The sequence below is a fragment of the Cebus imitator genome, unplaced genomic scaffold, assembly GCF_001604975.1.
Source record: "Cebus imitator isolate Cc_AM_T3 unplaced genomic scaffold, Cebus_imitator-1.0 Scaffold739, whole genome shotgun sequence".
Taxonomy (NCBI): Eukaryota; Metazoa; Chordata; class Mammalia; order Primates; family Cebidae; genus Cebus; species Cebus imitator.
In genome coordinates, this window is record NW_016108054.1 from 285,771 (window position 1) to 308,592 (window position 22,822).

General features: G+C 34.4%; 1 protein-coding gene across 6 annotated transcripts in view; it reads left to right on the forward strand.

Annotated features, from left to right (window-relative positions):
- Positions 1-22,822, forward strand: part of LOC108296779 (synaptotagmin-1) — a 453,515-nt gene that overhangs the window by 196,339 nt on the left and 234,354 nt on the right. Inside the window, exon 1 of one of the 6 annotated variants that reach the window (XM_037735171.1) lies at positions 12,112-12,192. The exons of the other annotated variants lie outside the window; for them this stretch is intronic. The gene's annotated coding sequence lies outside the window, so the exon portion shown is untranslated. Of the gene's footprint in view, positions 1-12,111; positions 12,193-22,822 lie in introns of those variants that run through there. 6 annotated transcript variants of the gene reach the window in all.

The window sequence follows — 22,822 nt, forward strand, 5'->3', positions numbered from 1 at the left end:
TCACTATCATTAGGACAGTACCAAGAGGATAGTGCTATAAACCATTCATGAGAAACTGCCCCCATGATTTAATTACTTCCCAGCAGGCCCCACCTCCAACATTGGGTGATAAGGTTTGGCTGTGTCCCCCAGCCAAATCTCATCTTGAATTGTAGTTCCCCTAACGTGAGAGGGACTCAGTGGGAGGTAACTGAATCCTGGGGTTGGTTACCTCCATGCTCTCTTCATGATAGTGAGTTAGTTCTCATGAGATCTGATGGTTTTATAAGGGACTTTTCTCCCCTTCACTCTGCACTTCTTACTGCTGCCACGTGAAGAAGAATGTGTTTGCTTTCCCTTCCATCATAAATGTAAGTTTCCTGAGGCATCCCAGTCCTCTGGAACCATGAGTCAATTAAACCTCTTCCCTTTATAAATTATCCAGACCTGGGTATGTCTTTGTTAACAGCATGAGAATAAACTAATCCATTGGGGTTTACAATTGATCATTAGATTTGGGTGAGGACATAGGTTCAAATGATATCAGTATTTATGATTGCATTTCTCTTGAGCTAATTAAAAATATAAAATAAAACAAAGTCATTCATTCTATAGAAATTTGGAGTGGAAAAAATTCTCAAGGATTTACTTTTATGGATCATATTAGCAGAAGGTGAAGTACTGACAATATAAAAATGATTGAATGCATATCACATTGTTTTAGAGTATGGATCGATCTATATAGCATTTTTGTCACTTTCTACTCAAAATACAATCTCCTCTCCCTTTTTTTTCTTCCAGGGCCCTCATTGTTCTCCATATCAACCTATACCATTTTAGATGTCTAATATATTTAAACAGTTCCTGAGATCCTATGATCTGGTTTCTCAGTTTCCATTCCCAAGTCACTAAGTGTGGCAGACCCGGTCATGTGATTGGAACCATTGTAGATTCTCTGCATGAGACATCAGTGGGCTTTCACTGCTCCTCAGTACTCCTGCTGCTCCAGTCTTCAAATGTCTGAAATTCCCCCAATGCCTCTAATACCTTCTCTTTCAGCTGTTGATCTTGGTTTTTAACTCATATGAAGACCAACAACATCCTGTTTGTGTTGCTATCAATTTTATCATCCCTTTTTCAGAACATCTTTATTTTCACTCTTTTTTCTCTTTCTGCAAGATAACTCCACCCCTACTTCATCTTCCTTGCTCTTCCTCTGAAACTCTGTCGTCTCCTTTTTAATTTATAATATTTTAAATCTTTCTCACTCTGGTAACTTCTCTTTGTCTAGATACATGTATAGGTCTCTAACATTCTAAAGATACCTTTTAACCTTGTTACCCCGAGTTACTACTTTGTCTTTGTCCTTTCAACTGCAAAATCCTGTACTATTTTAAAGTCACAGCTTTTTATTTACTTGTCAAGCCCTGGTAATCCAGCTTCCACTTCATAATGCTGTTCTCTTAAAAGGTTCTAGTGACCTATGATCTCTAATTTCAGTAGTCTTTTACTGGTCTTCATCCTCTGTAAACTTACTTTAATGTTTGGTACAACTGATTGATTTTTTTCAACTCCCCTTCTGTGCTTTTTCAGGATAATTTGGTATAGTTTTCTTCCTAAATGCTCTTATTCTCTCTTGTTCATTAGTATGTCCCAACTCCTAAAATTCAGCATTCCCTGAAACGGAATGCTTAATTTTAAACCTATTTGAATAATTCACCAGATGAACAAGTTGAGCACCACCCATGAGGATATACTCCTGGATTGTGAAAATGGCATAATGCATCCTGGGGACTCAATTGACAAAGCCTCATAGTAAAAGGAGAAAAAACTATAGATATGGGTAGGTCCAGATCATATGCATATTGGTTCAAGGACTTTATTTTTTAGGACAATACATATTACAGTTAATCATATCAATAGTTTTTAACTGACTGAAAGCAGAGATCTGAACTATAATTTAAAAGCATAAATGTTTACCCTTCTTCTAGCATTTCTGCTGAAAAGATTTTCTTTCAATCTAATAACCTAAAGTAAATTCCATAATATTAGCATGTCTAAACTGCCCTTAGTTAGGGCATTAATAATCATCTGTTATTTCTCATTAGAAATCAGTTCTGTTTCCTCATTTTTAAAGGCCTAAAGTTAAATATTGTGTACACATAATAATATTGTTACAGTTTAATTTGATGTAGGTCAATTTCTGGTGCAACCTTATCCTTGTAATAATCATTCAGAATAAGAACCAAATGTGTTATGTTCTTTTTAATTAGGAATTTAAGAAATATTTCGTCATACATTTATTGCCTAAGTCAACAAATGTTTATTGTGCGCTGATTATGTGAAATTCACTCCTCTGAGCATTAGGGATTCAAGCTAGACAAACATTTGCTCCTGGAGCATGCACATTTCATCTAAATGAACTAAACTGGCAGAGCTGTTATGGTATACGTAGCTTACATATGAAGCACCATTCACTTTGGGAAGAGCCAAATCTTCTGCAGTGAGTGGTGCTTCATAGAATGTACCAGCTTTTAGTGAACACACTAAGTTGGGTAGACAGGAAGATATTTGTCTTTTGTAAAGAGGAACTGGTTCATCTTGGCCAGTGGTTCTTAACCAGGGATGATATTACCCCCAGGGAACATGGGCAATATCTGGAGATATTTTTAATTGTCACAACGCAGGGGAAAGGGTGTTACTGGCATTTAATGATGCTGCTAAACATCCCAAAATGCACAGGATAGCTGCCCCCAACCACCAAACAAAGAATTATCTGGTCCAAATCGTCAACAATGCCAAGGCCGAGAAATCCTGCTCTAGGCTAAAGGATCATGTGGCTTAATTACTGGATTCTTTCTTAGAAGAACATACACCATGCTTCTCCCACAGCCCCTCTCCTCCCTCTGACCATGTAGATCTCCTTTCAAGCTAATTTTTCCAGCCATTTTTTATTCCATGGGTTAACAGAGAATGTTCAGTTTAGATCTGTACCTTCTATTTGTTTTTCAAGCTGTTCTCAAGGGTCAATCAATGCTTACTAAAGTTTTCTAGCAAGCACTAAGGCACTAAGTTCTGTGCCTGCTGGGCATAATTATAGGAAACAACTTTGTTTTTAAAATCTCGTAACAAGAAGCACAGGCACAATCCACAAATTACAATTCCTTTGCAGTGTGTTTGTACCTTTAGCAGCTCACAGCAGGGCCACATCATCGTCTCCGCCAGCCACCATTTTTCTAGCTACCTTCCTAAAATATCAGAAACAACAAACTTCCCAGGGTAAGGAAACATTCTGCAGTTTTGCCCACATGGATCAGTATTTTTCCCATTCGGTCATTATGTTGCTATAAAGTAGACAATAAATTATTATGAAAACATGAATAGAAAAAGGAAGTGAGTCATGTGAATCATTATTAGTATTCTATTTCACATGGTGGAAAACTCACAGGGATCTTGATGTTAGTCCAGAATTAACTCATGCTTTCCCTTTCTTTTAAATGCTGGGAAAAAAATTGAGTTGTAATGTCATCATTGTACTTGCAGAACTATATGGCTAGATATGAACTAAGTTACTTGGAAACAGTTGAACTCCAAATGAGACTTATACCTTTATTAGTTATGTAACATTAGATACAGTGTATCTAATGTTAACCTTTCAAGGGCTGAATTTGGTAATATATTAAATAAATAAATAAATTGAGCTAGTATCTGGCGTGAGAATCCTGGGTTTGAATTTGGCATCATCAGTTTCAGGCCATGTGGCCATCAGCAAGCCACCCACTGTGCAGAGAGATTATGATGAGATTAGATTAACATGGACATTACAAAGATTTCTGCCATTGCTGTTGTCACCACCAGATAATTATCTTGCATGTGTCTTCTATAACACAACTTAAAATCACTGTAAACAATAGTAAAAGATACTATCCTGCATTCAGAATATCTAAGTTTGTCAGAATTAGGTAGGTTTTAAAACTCTATGTTTCGGCTTTTTTCCAAGTCAAATATGAATAACTATAATGCACATCTAGGAATAAACGTATAAGAATGGAAATCTAATTTGCACCCCAGTGGTTCTTGACATCATCTCTGTTAACATGCACACTCTAAATATTTTAGATTCACTGGAAAACTGTTGGTATTTAGAAAGGGAATATTTCTCTTTAAACTAGTAAAGCCTAAGCATCTCGTTTGAAAATTCTTCTATCTCAGGATCTCTTCTTTCCTGACGTAGAACTGCATGAGCTGTATTCTTACAGCAATAGCATCTTCACTAGCAAACAGAAATTTTACCCAGCAAAAGGAGGTTTCAAGAAGCCAGTCAGTTCTCTCCACTAAGAACTGCCATTTTGGTCTGCATTACTGATCCTCAAGAGCACTAGTTATGGTCAGAAATGGAACCTCAGACATTTATGGATTCTGTGAATTTCTAATTACCTTTGTTCACAAGAAGTCAACCACAAATGCTTATGAGGAGTCACTTGTTTGAATGACAAATAATAACTAAGTGCTGGGGATTTATTAAAATGAAATTAAACGCTACTTCATTTATCTTTCACCTATCCGTTTACATTTCTATTTTTCCAGACTATTTTTCTAGCAGTTATTTTGAGTATAGTAAGGTCTTCACCTCCATCAGGCACTTTTAGGGTTGAATGCACTTTGGAGTGATTCTAGTGTGAGATTTTACAGAACAACTATTCTACTTTTCCAATATCCCTTCTGTGTTAGATTTATCCAGAGTGCACAGATAGTAAGTGGCCACATTATATCTTGTTACATAAGTTTGTATTGCGGAAGGAATGGTCTGAGTCTTCAAGGAGGTGACATCTTTATTAGAGATAAAAGACAAATACATGTAAAAAAGACTAGCCCATTCAAAAAGCATCAGTCCATTACAGCAAATCATCATTGTATCAGCTAACTACTAGCAGTATGGAATAAAAATGTGGAACAGTAGTATATAGAAGTGATTTGAAAATATCCATGATTATATACCAGTTCCACTGAACTAAGTGTTGTATCAAATAATGATTATTTTATAGCAAAGTTAACTATACAGGCTTTTTCTACAAAGTATGTCCTATATTTCCACTAATTGACATTAGAAAATGAGAGATATTCTCCATTTTTTTTAATCTTCAACATTTTTTGGCCAAAACATATTTAAATGCAATTCTGCAGCATGTAACTGCTTTACTTTCTGACATTTTAATTCTCAAAAAGAGTTCATTTGGTGTTATAGCATGTTTAATATCATCTTTCTTTGTTCAAGAAGCTCCTTCTATCACCTTTTCCTCTGAAACTAAAGGATTTTCTTTATGTTCAAGGATCCCCTCATATTTACATCTTCAATAACTTTCATGTGATTTTCTAGTGTCTTCCAGATTTTACTTATTTCATAAGTATAAAATTTTTATAAGTAATATGACATAAAATTCAATTACTTTATCAAGTCTGTACATTCAGACTTTCTCTTATCTATTCTACCTCACTTGCAAGATACCTATGTTAGTTTGCATTTTATTTATATTTGTTGCACAAAGCCATTGCTGTGTAAAAAGTATTCTTATGGTATACTGGAAAGAGTATAGAAAACCTGGGTTCTAGTCTTACATTGCTTGATATTTTCTTTCCTTAATATTAGAATGGGGAGATTAGACTTGACTGTGTTCCTTTGCCCGTAACTTTTATGTGTGTTTTTTTTTAATTCATGTGCACTTCAATTTATTATCCTCCCCAGGTCTAGAAAGGAAATTGAATTTTTGAAAGTTTTTCCTTGAGAGAAAAGAAGTAATTTTATTCATGATGTCCATTTCAGTTAGTAAAAATGTCTTTAAGAGGCTAAGTGGCTCCCCAAAGATTGGATGTCCAATAAGCAATAGAGTTGGAGGTGGACTCCTGGCTCCCTGGTTTCCCACATTGAAGACTAGCTGCCACATATATTTCCTCTTACCAGATTTCTCTTGAAATTGTAATTTGTCATCTTCTGAGTAGTAGACAGTGAAGGCCTAAGATTTATTTTCCTTGCAGATGAATAATTAGTGAATGTCAATTTCATGATTTCTTTCAGTCTATGTGAAAGTCAAAAATAGTCATGTTAATTATACTTAGCAGGCACTTTTCTGTGACGAGACACCAATTCCTGGAGATGACTTGTAAATATTATTGTTTTCCTCCTTAAAAGATCATCTAATCTGGTATTAAAAGTTCATTTAACATTGTCTTCTTTATAGGTAATTTCAAAAGTGTTTTGCTAATTACATAGAAGAAAGACAGTCCCCTCATCTAAACATTATTTTATATACACTTGCTTTCAGGTTTTTATTGTTTCTTTTTTTTTTCTTCTACACCTCCTTATAGCACAAGGTATCTCAAACCTCAAACAGCAACCATCTGGCTTGTTTTATATAACTCTCTCAGCCCATTCAAGTGGCAATACACCAGTGAAGAATAAAAAGATATATATTGGATGGAGCCCAAGAACTGCACCCAAAATAGCTTTTTAAAAGTCATTGAGCATAACAGTGGGAATAATAGGAAGGTCTTAAGCGGCAGCTGCTCAGGGAGCCCTGGAATAATTCTCCCATCATCATGCTGCAGGTATCGTCCAGAAAGCAATTCTCCTAGCACCTCCACTTTCTCCTTTAGTTTTTATGTCTATCATTCAAATTGCAACAGCTGACAAGCACCTGGGATTTAATTCCTGCTGGATTTCATACATTCACATTAATTTTGGTAATTTCCCAATTGTAACAGTGAGAACCTTCTCCAGTTTGGGTGAGTAGCTTTAATATTTCATTGCATATTCATGTATCACCTCACATTATTTTTAGTTTCTAATGGAGATAGCAGACAAGGCTTCATAAAAGATTAGTAGGAGCCCTAGAAATAGCTTTATCTCTGTTCCAGTATATTTCTTATTTTCTTTTCCTGAGAGGGCAGTAAAGAATTCCCTTCAAAGAAGGCATATTTGGTAGCGAACAAAAGGGAATCTTCCCAAGACCACTAGCAATCTCACTGATCATGTTAGAATGTTTAATTTTGATTCTCTCAGTACAGACTAGCACAATGCCCCTATTCAGCTATTGTAGGGCACAAGCCCATCTTGACATTTTGTTTCCTTCCTCCCAATTCTTCCCATTTGAATTATTTAAAGACTATGTCATGTTTCATTATTTCTACATTTCTTTTACTGAAATATCAAGACCCAAGAAAGAAATACATCTTTTTTAAACATACACATATACAGCACAGTTTATTCCTTTTCTATTTCAAATAATTTATTCATATTATATTGGTGTCTTGTAACTTTCATATTGACTGTGCTGCTTTTTAAAATAATTTTTCAAAATGAAATTCCCTATATCATTTCCCTTATTCATCCAGAGATTTTTATAAGATCGTATAGCATGTAATATGGTAAAAAGCTCAACATACCAGAATGTATTTTTAGAATAGAGATATTCTACAAATGGCAGGGGGTTCTTTTTCCATTTTATGCCTTATGAAAAATGGATTTGGAACTTATAAAAAATGTATCTGGAACATCTGAGTGCATGATTTTTGATTGAATTTTAGAATTCAGATCTATGATTTAAAAGCAATTTCTTCCTTTCTGAAAGTGGCCATGTCAAATTGATTTTTAAGGATAAAGAAAGGGTGTAATTTGGATTTTGAACCCTTTTCTGAGGACTTAGATTGTTTTCATCTATGTTGGCTTCCTTTATCCTTATTGCATCCTCATGGAGTGGGAAAAGCATGTGTTTTCACAAGTTTTTTTGCAAGGATTGACCACAGACAAAGCCATAAATAAGGCTTAATTCTTCTTTGTTCCATTTCACCTTTCTAGCTATACATCTATTAAACGCCAATGTGGCTTTCTAGCTAATACTCTTTTTTTTCTATCTTGAAGGGAAAGTCTTAATATTTTATGGCATCACTCCAAAAAAAGAATTTGCTTTCCCCCGACCAAGAAAGAGTAAGGAGAGGAAATAGTCAACACAAATGAATTAATCACTAATGGCTGACTTTCAAGTAAAAATCCAATGAATGTGGAGTAGTTGTCTAGGAGATGTAACTGGAAATTTTTCAAGTATTTGAAAATGCACAGAACAATACAGAGTCCCACTTTATCATTCTTATAAAAACCAAAGATCTGAGTATCAAATCACTAACTTGTTCTTTCTTTTTTTTTATCTTGATTCTTAAGTTCTGAAAGTAGCTCTTTCTCAATCAGGCTTCTAACTTCTATGATGGTTGCATCAACTTCAATGTTCTAACTTTTAGCACAGCTAATGGAGTAAAAAGGTAATTGAGTAAAAACATGACTAGAGCACTCTCTAGTTTTCTGACTTTTGGAAGCAACTGTCCCTTTCTGAATGTTATTTGCCTCCTCTAAAATTAGGAGGCACAAGCATGTTTTTTAAAAATACCTCTGCGATAAGCTTCGTGGGTTTTAATTCAAATTCTATTACTCTAGTAGTTCTGTGGTCTTGTTACAAACTATTTAATCTGTCTACGCTTTAGTTTCCTTACTGTAACATGGAGATCATTGCAAAACCTGCTGTGGAAGGAATTCTATCGGATGATGTACATGCTTAGTTGGCTTTCAATAACTTTTAGCTATTACTTGATTCAGAGGTACGTTAAAGTCATTATAGCTATGTAAAACAATTAGAGTAACTGAAAAATGTAAACAGTTCCTAAATATTTGTAATAGCTAACATTTTGTTGTTTATTAAATGTGAAACATGAAGTTCTTTATTTGTGATTTAAACTATTCCTCTCAGTAACACAGTATAGAAGATATAATTATCCCTGGTTTACTCATGAAAAAATTAACCTAGGCAGAGCATGGTGGTTCACACCTATAATCCCAGCACTTTGGGAGGCCAAGTCAGGCAGATCACCTGAGGCCGGGAGTTCGAGACTGGCCTGGATAACATGGCAAAACCTCATCTCTACGAAAAATACAAAAATTAGTCAGGCATGGTGACACTTTCCTGTAGTCCCAGCTACTCTGGAAGCTGAAGAAGGAGAATCACTTGAACCCAGGAGATGGAGTTGCAGTGAGTCGAGATCACACCATTGCACTCCAGCCAGGGCGACAGAACTCTGTCTCAAAAATAAAAATAAAAATAAAACTTAAATAAACACATAGTCACACGAGTGGAAGAGTGCTGGGAGTGTCATATAAATGGAGCATGTTCTCCCCAGAGTTCGCTCTTTTAATCACTGGGCTGTATTGCCTTCCACTCTGGTGTCCTCTGCCTTCAATCAGATGACTAATGCATAATTAACTGCAGCACTACATTCTAATGAATACCAACCTGTCCATCTTTCTTGAATCACTTTTATAATTAATATCTGATTTATATTACTTCTTTTCCAAACTTGCCAGAGAACTTTAGAACATAATGTGTATGTATTTTTCAAGCATGCAAACCCACGAAGTCAAAGAGAGTTTTCCAACCACATCTTGTTACTCCTCTACCTTCCTTTCCTGTCAAAATCACCTATGAAGAATCAGGTTTCTCAGAAAGCTCAGCAACTTGTTGAGATTTAGCCTGGAATTCACATAAAACTAGATAAAATTAGTGCTGAAAGGCCTATAAGAGCACCATAAAAGAATTGACATCAAAGCACACAGACACACAAACACACACTCACACATACACGCACATTTTCATTTCAAATGTAAGAAGTCAGAGCTCTGACCCCATTGCTTTCCATAACTGATGAAAAATGTGACTTTTGAAATCGATACATTTCAATCTCCATATTATCATTCTGGTACAGTACTCCACAGCGCTGGGAAGAAACATCAGTGTTTCATTCTCCAGATTAATGCTCTTCTTTCAGAGATATGGCTTTCAGCTATTTTAGACTATATGCCCTTCATTTGAGAAGCAGTTTATATTCATTTACTTACAGTCACTATTCACTAATATCATGGATTGATGGAGTTAAAAAAGGCTTTCATTAGTTAGCAAGGCCAATTTTTATAGCATTTGATCATTTTACTTCTAGTTGCCCCCCCTTTTTTAAGGACTTTGTGTCTCCCTATCATTCTTTTGATAGAGTAATATATTACATGTTTTTATCTACAAAGATTTGCCCATGTCCCCAATAATGAAAGCAGCTACTCACACACAAAAAAAAGCTTCCTGTTCCTTGTACTAATTATGCACAGAAAGTTCTACCTCTCACTTACCCATGAGATAATTGAAATGTAAGTCTTGGAGCAGAGGATCAGAGGTTTGGATGGTTGTATAATACATATATTACTGGCTAGTAATTTGTACACAAAAAACATAAATATAAATATATATGTGTGTAAACTCTTTGCTCCATTTCTCAAGTATCTTATTACTTGCTTATTCTTGCAGAACTTGTTATTGCTAAATTCAAATTAATCAAAGTTCATTCAAGGTAAACACTATTCCATGGAACTCCATACCAATTATAAAAATAAGGAATGTCTTGATGTAACTTAGATATGGATATAGAAGAGATATTCCTGATCTCTAAGCATACATCAATAGTGGGGTTCTTTCCTCATTAAACGTAACTTATCAATAACATATGTAAAACCTCTATTCTGCTATTCAAAGACATTCACATGAAATTTGTTTTGTGTGAAGTGGCAGATCTGAGTACATGAAGAGCCTCGGGAATAAAGAAGAGACAAAGCCTTATAATAATAATTCCTGCTAGTAGAAATATTTATAATTACAGTATGACATCCTGTTTTTAGTTGCTATGCAATTAACATTTTCTCTTTTCTTCTACTTCCTCTTACACTTATACACATGAGGATATGTGGGTTTCATTATACCTGGAAGATTAGGTAGAGATATTGGTTGATATTTTAAGAATTTTAGGACATTTTCTAGACTTCTAAAATGAGTGGGTAGTTATTTCTTTTTTATTGTCAAAAACTTGTAGTGGACATTGCTATGTTTCAGGGACTGCACACATACATAACATCTTCTTTAATCCTCATGCAACCTCTGAGGACTTGCTGATCTAGTATGGAATATGGGATATACACCTGAATCACCACAACTTAAGACACAAAGTGGTGACTGCTATGAGCAAAGTACAGAGATAAGTACCAATAACCAGAAGAAGAAAATGTTGCTTCTACCTGAAGAAATATAAAAGGCTCCTTTAAGAGGTGACATTAGGAGCTGATCCGGGCTGGGGGGAAATGGTACTTTTAATATCAATCCAACTCCTAAAATCTCCCCTTAACTTTAGATTTGTATCATTAGCATTATTCTTGTGTTAAACAAACAACGTTAGGAGGATGTTTTGGCAAGAACCTGAAATAAAGACGGGGTGCAAGTAAAAAGGAAACAGATTGAAGCCAAAGAATATCAGAAGCACCTAGCAAGGACTAGGAGTGAGAAGGAACAGGAATGTGTGTTTTAGTGAAAAGAAACTACGTAGAATGAAAGGAACCAAAATCTATTTCTAATGAGTTAAAAATAAAAGGATGGAGAGTAGGAAAATTATTGTTTGATGCTCCTTTGATACAATCACCAGATGATACCATTAAGACAGTCTAGTTTATTTGTTGCCTGAATTGACCTATTCAGATGCCAAAGGAGACTCTTTGTCTTCAGGACGGTAGGGATAAAGTGAAAAGGGTTTAATTTCTGACCCCATGTATAGGACATTGGAGGCTCAAATGCTCATTACTTGGGAAAACCTATGAGGAAGAAACAAGAGGTACATCATCTACTGAGGGTCTGGAAGTTTACTATTGTTAATACCTACAATATGGAGGGTGGGGAAAGGATGCAAAGGAGGAAAACACACTTGTTTTGAAGGTGGCCAAGATGACCTTTACCCTATAGCTAAGCTGAATGACCTTGCTTGTAGGTGACGTATTTTGTGAAATCATTCTAGCTCACTTAGGGGTCAGCCTTGTGGATTGTCATTATTCATAGAAAGACACAGTGTTTGTTCCCAACATTGACCCCACAGTATGAGAGTTAACTAATGTGAATGAATTATTTATTACTTATTCAAATTTTAAGACTCACTGGTCTCTAATAGAACCAAAGTAAGAAATTTTTTTCTTCCTTCTTTTCCAATAAGTTGACACCAATATCTGTGCTTCTCACAAATGGATTCTCTAGAATCAAGTGATTCCTTTCAATACTGTGGACTCTCAAACTGGCTAATTACAACTGAATTAAGATCAGTCCCATTCAGGTGGCTCTACATTTTATTTTACACAATGTCATAGCCAGGATGACCCAAAACAATTTCTTAATAGCCTGAAAGAGTTCCTTAACTTTCCAACAAACTTCAGGAAAAACACATAGGATAATTAAATAAATCAGGGAAACAATTTTTAAAACATTTTCTTTATACTAGGGTTGAGCAAGACACTACCTAACTTACAAAGAGTTTACAGTATGACTTTTTGAAGCATTATTTTTACAAATATGAAAAAGATGTGTCAATAAATAAATATAATACTAGGCAATAAGACATAAGAGATGTACTAGGGAAATAAATAAATTTTGACTTGGCTGGCTTAGAGAGGAAGAAAACAATTGACTTAGAACCTAAACCATTACAAGGATTAGGATAGTCAAGAATTAAGTGGGAGTGGAATTTGGGTAGAAAGTTTGCCAGGACTGAGGAAAACAGCTCCTATCAATATGGTGAGTTAATTAATTTAAAATTCAGGTGTGTAACCCAATAATTTACTTTCATTTTCTGGCTTATCATTACTTATTTCCATATTTTAGGTTTTTTTGCTATTATTAAGATTCATCAAAGCTAAGTACTGTACCTCACACCGGTAATCCCAGCTATTCAAGAGGCTGTGGCAAAAGAATCACTCATGCTCAGGAGTCCAAGGCAGGAGTGAGCTGTGACCACGCCGCTGCACTCTAGCCTGGGTAGGGAGACCCCCCATCTCCAAGATTCACAAAGTTATCATGACCAAAATATCTTTTGTTTAATACATGAAAAATGGATGAAGCTAACATTAAATATATTCTTATATATTTCTTCATCAAATTTCATATTTTTTATTTTTAAAACAATTCATTTTGTATTGTTTTATTTTTTCTTACTTCTTAGGTATTTTTAAATCCCAATATGCTCTGATAAATAATTATCATAGAGCATATGATTCTAAACAGAAGTGTAATTGGCTTTAAAAAATACACACCCATCATTGTCATCATCTAACTTTTGTTGAACCCCAAATTTCAAATTTTTGCTAAGCACTGCAACTCATTTAAAATTATTCAGAAAAGCAGCATTTTATGCAGAGTGAGCCTCTGAAAAAAAAAATATCTATAGTCTAAAAAACTTTTGTAAATAGGCCTACTATAAAAATTCAGTAGGCTGACTTTTCCTGTCTCTCAGTAAATCTAATATAACATTGAAAAAGATCACTATACTTGGTTTGAAATCTAAATGAAATAATGAGCTTGAATTAAGAGCTATATTGTATGAAAAATATAATTGTTTTTACTATTTTTTCCTGAGTGGTGGTGTCACCTATGTTTCATAATGTAACTACTGCAGTGTTTCTCAAAGATAAGACATAACAGAATCACTCGGAGGGCTTGTTAAACTCAGTTGCAAAATTCTACACTTAGTAGGTCTAAAGTGGGGCTTAATAACTTTTTTATTACTACTTTTTTCTTTTTTTTTTTGTAGAGACAGGTCTTACTATATTGCCCAGGCTAGTCTTGAACTCCTGGCCTCAAGAAATCCTCCTGCCTTGGCCTCCCAAAATTAGAATCCAGACATGAAAGGATTTTTATTTTCAATGAGTAACCAGTGTTGCTGATGCTACTGGTCTAGGGGACCCACTTTGAGAACCACTGTGTATACACACACATGCTCGAAACACATAAATATCTATATCTTAAATTAATTTGTGATCATGAAAGGCATATATGTGTGTTTAAATACCTGTGTGATTGTGCATCATTCAACCAACTACATTTTTAAATCATTAGTCATTTCCTAATTTTGTGGCAGTGAATACAACCACTTCTAATCTATAGAACCGTTTTGATGTGCAAAGCTTTCAAAACCAGTTCTCAGCTGCTGGGAATGCCTTAAACGCTAAGGTCAAATTGTCAGTAGAATCCTGCCTGTGTAGATTTAACACCAATAAGATAGGTCTAAAATTGACATTTCAATAAGCTATTTTACTAAACTTTAATAACGCAAATTCTGTTAACCTTGAAGCCCTGATTAAAACACAAATAAGTGAGAAAATTCCTATTGTTAACTGAGCCCATTTTGCATATTTATTGCTATACCTTTTAACTTGTAAGGCCATGGCAGACTGTATAAACTATTCTCTAGTTGCTAGGTCTTTCGTTTTGTCTTTTCCATATTATATTACATGTAGATGCCGGACGTAAGTGTAGTAGCAGCTTACCTATATTTGGAGAAAATATAAAAACCTTTGAAAAAGTGTTATCATTCTGTCATTTCTTTCTTAAGTCTAATTTTTTCCTACATTTGTCCATAATCTGTTTTCAGAGCCCAAAAATTTTAACTAGTCTTTTCACTCCACCAGAATGAAATTGTAACTATATTTATTTAACTATTTATTTTTTAAAGAAATACTGTATTTTGTTGGGTTGAGTAATACATAGAGTCTACTAAGTGCTTTGGTTAATTCAAAGTTATCCTTTGCACAATCATGTACTTGAAAAAAGAAAGGTAACCCTGAAAAATAAAAAGAGAGAATACAGTATGAATGAGCTGCGATTGGACAGTATGAGAATACTGAAGTTCAGAAACATGTGAACTATTTGGCACCCAAGAAAATAACCACATAGTCATCATCAGGCATTGGGACTGTTTGTGGAGAGGAAAGAGAATGCCCAAAGTAGTTTAATGAAACACTGAAAATGGTGATTTAGGAACAGATCAAAACGTGCCAAATTCATTATTTCATCACATGATCTGACTTTCTTTGCCGTCTAACTTGGGAGAAACTAAGGAAGAAAGAATGTCAATCAAATTACCTGCTTTTCCTTTTTTAATAAAATTACATAAAATTATAGAAGACAAAATTAAAACTACATGTCTCACTTCAACTACTATCTCTGTTGATCTCTTACCAAGAACTGTCTCCAGTGTCACAAATAATTTTAAATTGCTTGCATTGTTTATATTTAAAGACTATAAATTCTACTTATTCCTTCATTCTACAATACTTGTTATGCAACTTCTGTGTACCAAGTGTTTGCTGAAAGAAATATAGTTGTGAACAGACATGTCTTGCCCAGCCAGGTAGTTAAGACATACTAAGAAACACTAACAGCAATAAAATGTACAAGAAGCTATGTACATTTCTAATTTTTTTTTTTTTTTTTTTTTTTTTTTTTTTTTTTTTTTTTTTTTTGAGATGGAATCTCATTCTATCACCAGGCTGGAGTGCAGTGGCGATCTTGGCTCGCTGCAACCTCCGCCTCCCGGGTTTAAGCAACTCTTCTGCCTCAGCCTCCTGAGTAGCTGGGACTACAGGCACACGCCACCATGCCCAGCTAAGTTTTGTATTTTTAATAGAAATGGGGTTTCCCCATGTTGGCCAGGATGGTCTTGATCTCCTGACTTCGTGATCTGCCCACCTTGGCCTCCCAAATTGCTGGGATTACAGCAGTGAGTCACTGCACCTGGTTGTTCATTTCTAATTCTATAATATCTGGACACTCATCTCAAACTCAAAGAACCTTAGTTTGGAATTTAATTTTAATTATATGGAGGGAAAGGAGTCAGTCCAAACTCTATGCCTTTTCTTTTAGTAACAACTACAGAGCAGAAATGTGTCCCTTTAACCTTTGAAGAGGCTATTTTTCCTTTCAACACAGGGGAAGAAAGCTTCAGATCAGAACTAATTGTTCTGTGATTGATTGATAGTTTCCCTCTTGTTACTACATACAGCCCAATGACATGCATTGTACACACAACAGGAGGTAAGAGAGTCAATCAATTAGGGAAACAATTAATTCCAGTTTCTACAATTCATTTGATGTAGATGAAATTGCCTGAAAATATTAAGAACATTAAAGATCAGTGGTGAAACTTAAATAAATACATTTATATTCAAATTTTAGAGGCAGACGCTTAGTTGATGCTGCTCTTCTGCAGACAGACGATGTTAATGCAATAACAATTACAGTTTGGCAGTGATTAATAAATGGACTGTCAAAATCAGTCAAGTTGTGTTCATGGTTTTAGAAGGCTGCTGATTTTAGCTTTGACAAGATGTGGCTGAAGTGTTGCTGAAAAACTCAACATGATTAATTAATTTAGAAGATATAATTCTGTGACTCCCCTTCTATGAGTAGTAGTTGGAAATGAGAGAATCCAAACATTCAATGCAACCTGATGCCTTCTTTGGAGTCCATATTTAATTAGTATTTATTTCTAGTAAGTGCAATATATAGGAGTATTCTAAGATTTATGAGATTGACTACATTGCAACTAAGAAAATATGAGTCAACTTGGAGTAATATAATTTGATGAGATCTTCAGGTCACAGAGAATTCTAGATTTAGAGCTTTTGTTGTAATATTAGGGCATAAAATTCAGGGTGGGGAAGAAATTAGTATGGACTGGGGGTGATGGGCTAGATCTAAGTGAACTCAAAGCTATGTCTCATGCAGAACAATGTGAGAGACTGAGGTCCCTCTCTTCCTTGGGGTAATAAAGTAGAAAGTTAATAAAAATGATCAAGAACATTTCATTCAAAACAGTGGAAAACGGAAAATGCTTAAGAATTTTATTGTATTTCTTCTAAAGCAAAATAAATAAATGAGTTTAAAACCATAATTCCATTCATCAAATTTTGAGTTTATATGTTAACCTATCCTTAATAATGATCAAAGCTGCCTAAATCTAGAAAGTAAATCCTGGTTAGTTTCACATTATCTATTAGTTTGTTCAACAAAGGATAAAGAGAACTTTGCTGTTAACATATGTATGTCTACAGTGTCTAAAATCTAACGCATTCTGAGAAAAATGTTCTAGAGTGGCTCAAATTCAATCCCTCAGAGAAAATTTATATTTTTTAAAAAGTAACACTGTTACTTTGATTAAATTTTTTGCTAAAAATCTCTGGATACAACTAAGACAGCAAAGACACATGGAAAGCAAATAAATCATCACTATCACCCAGAAAAAACTAGGTAATACTAACAGAGAAAATTAATTCTAAATATTAAATCAATTTCTAGACCAAAATGAAAAGAATTCTCATTACCTTATTTGGGATTTTCTAACCTTTCAATGAAAACCTTGTAGAAATTTGTTATCAAAGTTCATTTTGTAATTTAATATTAGGAATTAATCAGGAGGAAAAACAAATTGATATTCTCAGCTCCTTATCTTTGGTGTTTTAGTAATTATATTGTCTTTCGTGTTTTAATTAATTTTACTAATCCCTTTAGTTAATGAATAAGTAAATCAGGACCAGGGGAAAAATTCATCAATTGGAAGAAAAGTGTAGAAAATTGTTAATTCAGAAGTAACCCATAACAGCCATAGTGAACTTGTCAGTATTGCTTTGCTCTCTTGCTAATATTCTAATTTCTGTTTTATTGTTCTTCATAGAGCAAAATGTTTCACAGTTAATCTTTACAGTACTTTTGTTTCTAAGCCTTCTAAAAAGCATTGATTTGGGAATAGCCAAATATTTGAATATAAATTGATTTTATACAATACACAGAAAACAAGTATTTTATTGATATAAATGGCTTCTTTATTTGTAGAATTACACTTAAAATTATTTTGAAGCAGCATGAACTCTCTCTGGATGGTATTAGAATTTCATGCCTAAATCAAGTTGAACATTACTTTTATATGAGCTTTTTGTCTTCTGCAGTAGCATAAATGCCTATGGTTGGAAGTGTCAGGGGAGTAGAGGTGGAGATAAAAGCTTCAGGAAACAAGATGTAAGTGTGAAAGATGACAGAATGTTCACATGGGAAGAAATTGCCATAGCTTTTCTTTCCTTCATTCCTCTTTCTAAAAGAAATACTTAGATTTAAGGACTTCAGTAATTTTCCTTCAATCTGGTTGAAAATAGCAGGAGACTCAGGCTTAGCTTACATATTAATTAACACAGAAAATGTCCAGACATCATAGAGACAGACATGAAGAAGGGGAAGCCTGTGTGAATTTTTGGAATGACAAACCTTGTGTGCTGATACTCTGATATCAGTTGACATTCTGATATTGATTTTCCTTCTCTGATGAAGTAGTTATAATCTTTAACCAGCATGGCCGAGAAAGAAGTCTCAAGGGTAGTGGAGACTTTTGCTATTGTCTAAGTTCTTCTTATCCTCTTTAATGCCACACCATTCTTGCCCCTTTAGAAGGTTGTTTCTCATTCACAACCGTCTCAATTTAATTCAGTCTCTGATGATGGACTTCTACAAAGTGCATCTTAATCAGCATATTTCCACAGAGAATTTTTCTCTCTCTAACACCCTCTGCAAAATGCTGGCTGAAATTCTTACTTGTTACCATGAATAACAGCATGATTTTGCAGCTACATGTTCCCCTCTTTCAAAATTGAATGCTCTATATCCGTTTTTCTCTACCAGCTGCCTTCCCTCTCTCCACTGTCAGCATTTTGTGATGAAAAAGATTCAGTTACAATATGTGCCCCATATTGTGTAGGGTTTATTATATTCACTTAGGCTTTGAGTCAGGCTTCCATTCTTACCATAGAAATGCTCTATCACCTCTCCAAATACCAATTCTCTCTAAAATTAAATTTAATGTGATATAACATGCAAAACCTAGAAATGCATTCAAAGCCTACTTCTGACACCAGAGAAAAATTAAAAATCGTGAGCAAATTCACCTAAGTTTACCCACATTTATATGTTTTACTCCCTTTTAACAGAGTAATGCAATATTAGGTTTATGTCAATATAAATACATATCATAAGCACTATGAAATTTTATACTGTGGTAGGGATTGAGACATTGTGGTGAGTATTTCAAATACAAATGTGAATAAAATCCTTTCCCAAAACTCAGGGAGCTCAGAGCTGATTGATGAAATAGATACATATTAGAAGACAATCATGATATGTAATTCTAGAAATGCAATAATAATTCATAAAAGTTCTAATCTTTTCCTTTTCCCAATATAATGGTAAGGAAGTTTGTTTAAAAATATATGTTTAAGAATAGGTAGTATAAAATTTTTTTCATTAGAATTATAAAGAGGGCTTCTCTTCCTGGTGACGTCTTAACCACAAGGGATTATTTATGCTTCCTTCCAAAAGCTACTAAAATAGCATAATAGAAGAGAGATGAAAAAAGTGAAGGAATAAAATTCTGGGCAACATGAAAGTACCTTAACAAATCAGAAATTCTGAATTGTTTCCAAAACATAGAAAGCATTTTAAAATAATTAATGAAGATACTAGATCTGAGAAAAAAAACTGCAACCCAGAAGTGCTTGGAAGAAATGTGCTACAGAGAGAGGAGCCATTTTCCCCAGCTGGCCCTTGGTAGTCTAACAAATTGCCAAAGGATTTCTGCCTGGAGGGTAATTACAGTGGAGTAATTTATTAAAGGAGAATTGCCTCCTCACAGCTGGACAACTGGCGTCAGTTTACAAAGAGGCACTAAGAGCCACCATGAGGGCTCTCTGAGTAATGTTGACAGGGTGTAGGACCAAACAAGAAGCAAACCACAGTCCTCTGAAGCTCTAAATGGTATGAAAGAGTAAGAGTAGTCCCTCTGCCAGACAGAAAATCCTGTCCACTCACAGAGAAATTCCTCCCTTACCTTGAAAATTGAGGGAACTCCTAGCCTATCTACTGCTACCTGCCCAGGCATTTAGAAGAAAAGTCTGTGTAACCAGGTATACCATGCTCTCAGTCAACACTTGCATTCAGAGAAGAAGCTAACTGGGGAAAGAGATTTGCCCAAATAACAAAATGTATACCAGTCATAAGATTAATCAACATAAGTTCCGGCATAGAGTTCCTAGCTTCATAGCCAATGCTGTTATCCAGATCATAACTGAACCAGTCTATATAATTCAGAAACATAATCTGTCCACCTCCCTGTCATATTTATCTTGATTAAAGGGGATATTTTTGTAAGCCAGATTAATATTCAATTGGTGAATCACCAACCTGTAATAGTGAAATGGTAAAAAATTAAGGAAATGTATTTTGAATCAGAGGGTTATCACATGGGTCAGCCGGTCATTTCATGGAGCCATCCTTTGATCATCTCCCGGCTGTTTTCAATTCTCAGAACTTTTTACTTCCTTCATTGCTGATGCTGTGGAGCCTCTAAAAGGCTTATAATTTTTTAGGCTAACATTCCTAAGAGCTGTAGTGGAATGGCCCATGCTAGGCAAGGGGTGATTTTTCACATGTGTATATGCTGGAAGTTGGGTCATGTAAATAGTTGACTACCTCTGAGTGCCACATAAAGCTAAGCCAGAGCCAATGAGAGAGTCTCGCCAGTTTCACAAAGAATCCTGAATAATTTCTTTGGCAGCAGCTATTATTTTAAAATTTCATAAATTTGAGAATATCTTTAGACCTTATTCTATAAAGAAAGGCAAACAGCCTTCATCAAGAAATTGACAGAAATACTTTCAGTTGTTTATGTTGCTATAAGACCATTGGTGTTGCTGTAAGACCAAAGGATAGTGAAGTAGGGACACAAAAAGTTAACCATATTCCAGGATCTGACCTTCAAAGTAATAGGCTCAAAAATTTGTTTAAAGTCATCTTTTGGTATGACTCACACGCAAGGGGCTAATATATAAGCCATAATTCTAATAATTGTTTAGGGACTAGACACAGTGTCTTTAGATCTGTGCATTCTCTCCTAGTAGAAAAATGTATAGGAAAACACTATATTAACCTTTACAAAATCATATAGAGCTCTACTCTCTAGTAAAGTTATAGTGTGCATATTCTTTCTGCGTCTAGCATGGGAAAACTTCTAAGTTACCTTTATAAAAACCTTTCTCATATATTTCAGTTTGATTTTATAATTTTCCTCCAATTATTTTAGTGGTGGTTTGGTAGCATTCCTGCTCTTTCTTTCTCTCTTTCCTTCTTTTTCTTTCTTTCTTTCTTTCTTTCTTTCTGGCACAAAATTTTGGCACAATCTTTTGAGATTCTTTTTTCCCTTCCCATTGATTTTGTCTTTGATTGCAAAAGCCCTTGAGTGGTTTCTAAACTTAAAACTGCTGGTAAACAAGAGGAATTTTATTGTCGTATCTTCTATTTTATTCTATATTTCACCTTCTATAATATAGGGTGAATGTTTTAGTTGATTAAAATCAACACTCATATTTTATTCATGCTATCAGTGTGCTTTTTAGCTTAGTAAAATGTTAGTTTATCTGTAATGTAATATTCAGTTATGAATATTATTTGTAATCGTGTGCCCTCACTCAAATATGTCTCCTTAGCCAGATGGATAATTGAGATTTAGCTACTTATATTAGCTATTTTAAGAAAAAGCAATTGCATATGAATGGCATGAGAGAAAAAATATCTGAGTAAATATAAACATGTTTTCTTCCAACAATGCATCATAGTTTATATAGTTTATAACTAGACTGATGAAACAAATGTGGAGTCCTAGTCATCAACAATCTTGAGCTACACCATAGGAAAAGATGCAGATCTTCCATACATCCATTGCTTTACAGTAAGGTAGAACTGACTTCTACTTAAGAATATTTAAAAATATAATATGGCATTTTGAGAATAAAAGACATCCAACAACTTTTAAAGTAGAAGTTTGGCACACTCAGTACAAGTACTTTAGATCATGTTTTAGTTTTCTTTTAATGTCATAATGTCAAATTATTGATCAATAAGTATGAAGAAAGTCCAAAAAGATGAGGCAACTACCTGTAGAATGACTTCATGTCAATGAAATTATAGTATCTATAATTACTGAATAAAACATGAAAAGGCAATTTAGCTCCATATATTGCTCTTGTCAGTAAGCCAGCATGCCTGTTTATCATGCAAATAGGATAGTATTTACAGATCATGCTTCAAATCAGAAACTATATTCTTCCTAAACTTTTTCTTTGAAGAGCTGAGATGCAAACTGTGGTATATTCATCAGTCTTATTAAGCCATTCAGATGGAAATGGCATTAAGTCCAGGCATTGGCCAAAGTGAAAATAAAAGTTAAAGAACCAGAGATAATGACCTTTTATTAAAGTTACTCATTTCACAATGTTCCATGTGATGCTCCAATGTGAGATGGTGACTCAATGGTATTTATGTGAAAATTCATCAAGGACATATCCCTAACTTTATTAAAGTGTGACTTGTTGAAAAAACAGAAAATAAACTTGTTTCCTATGAAGAAACAAAAGCAAAGAAGAAACAGAAGGAGACAGGGAAGAAGCAAAAGAAAAGGAACTTACTAAGAAACACATGGAAACCATGCCCCATAAGAATCACAATAGGGCGCCTGCCTTTCAAATATGCTTTCCAGTCCTCCAAGTCCTCCTGATTTATTTGTATAGCACTCCTGATAGATCAAGGTGTAGTTGTCCACTGCCTCCTCACTCGCAGACTTTGATGAATGATGGACACACTAAAAGGTAGAATATTCCATTGGAATGTAATATATAAAATATAAAATTGAACCCTTACCTAAACATTTCAAATCTTTTAAATCAGCTTAAATCAATCATAAAACCATTTTTTTCTTTCTCTTCCTTCCTTCCTCTTTTTTTTTTTTTTTTTTTTCTTTTTTTTTTTTTTTTTTTTTTTTTTTTTTTTTTTTTTTTTTTTTTTTTTTTTTTTTTTTTTTTTTT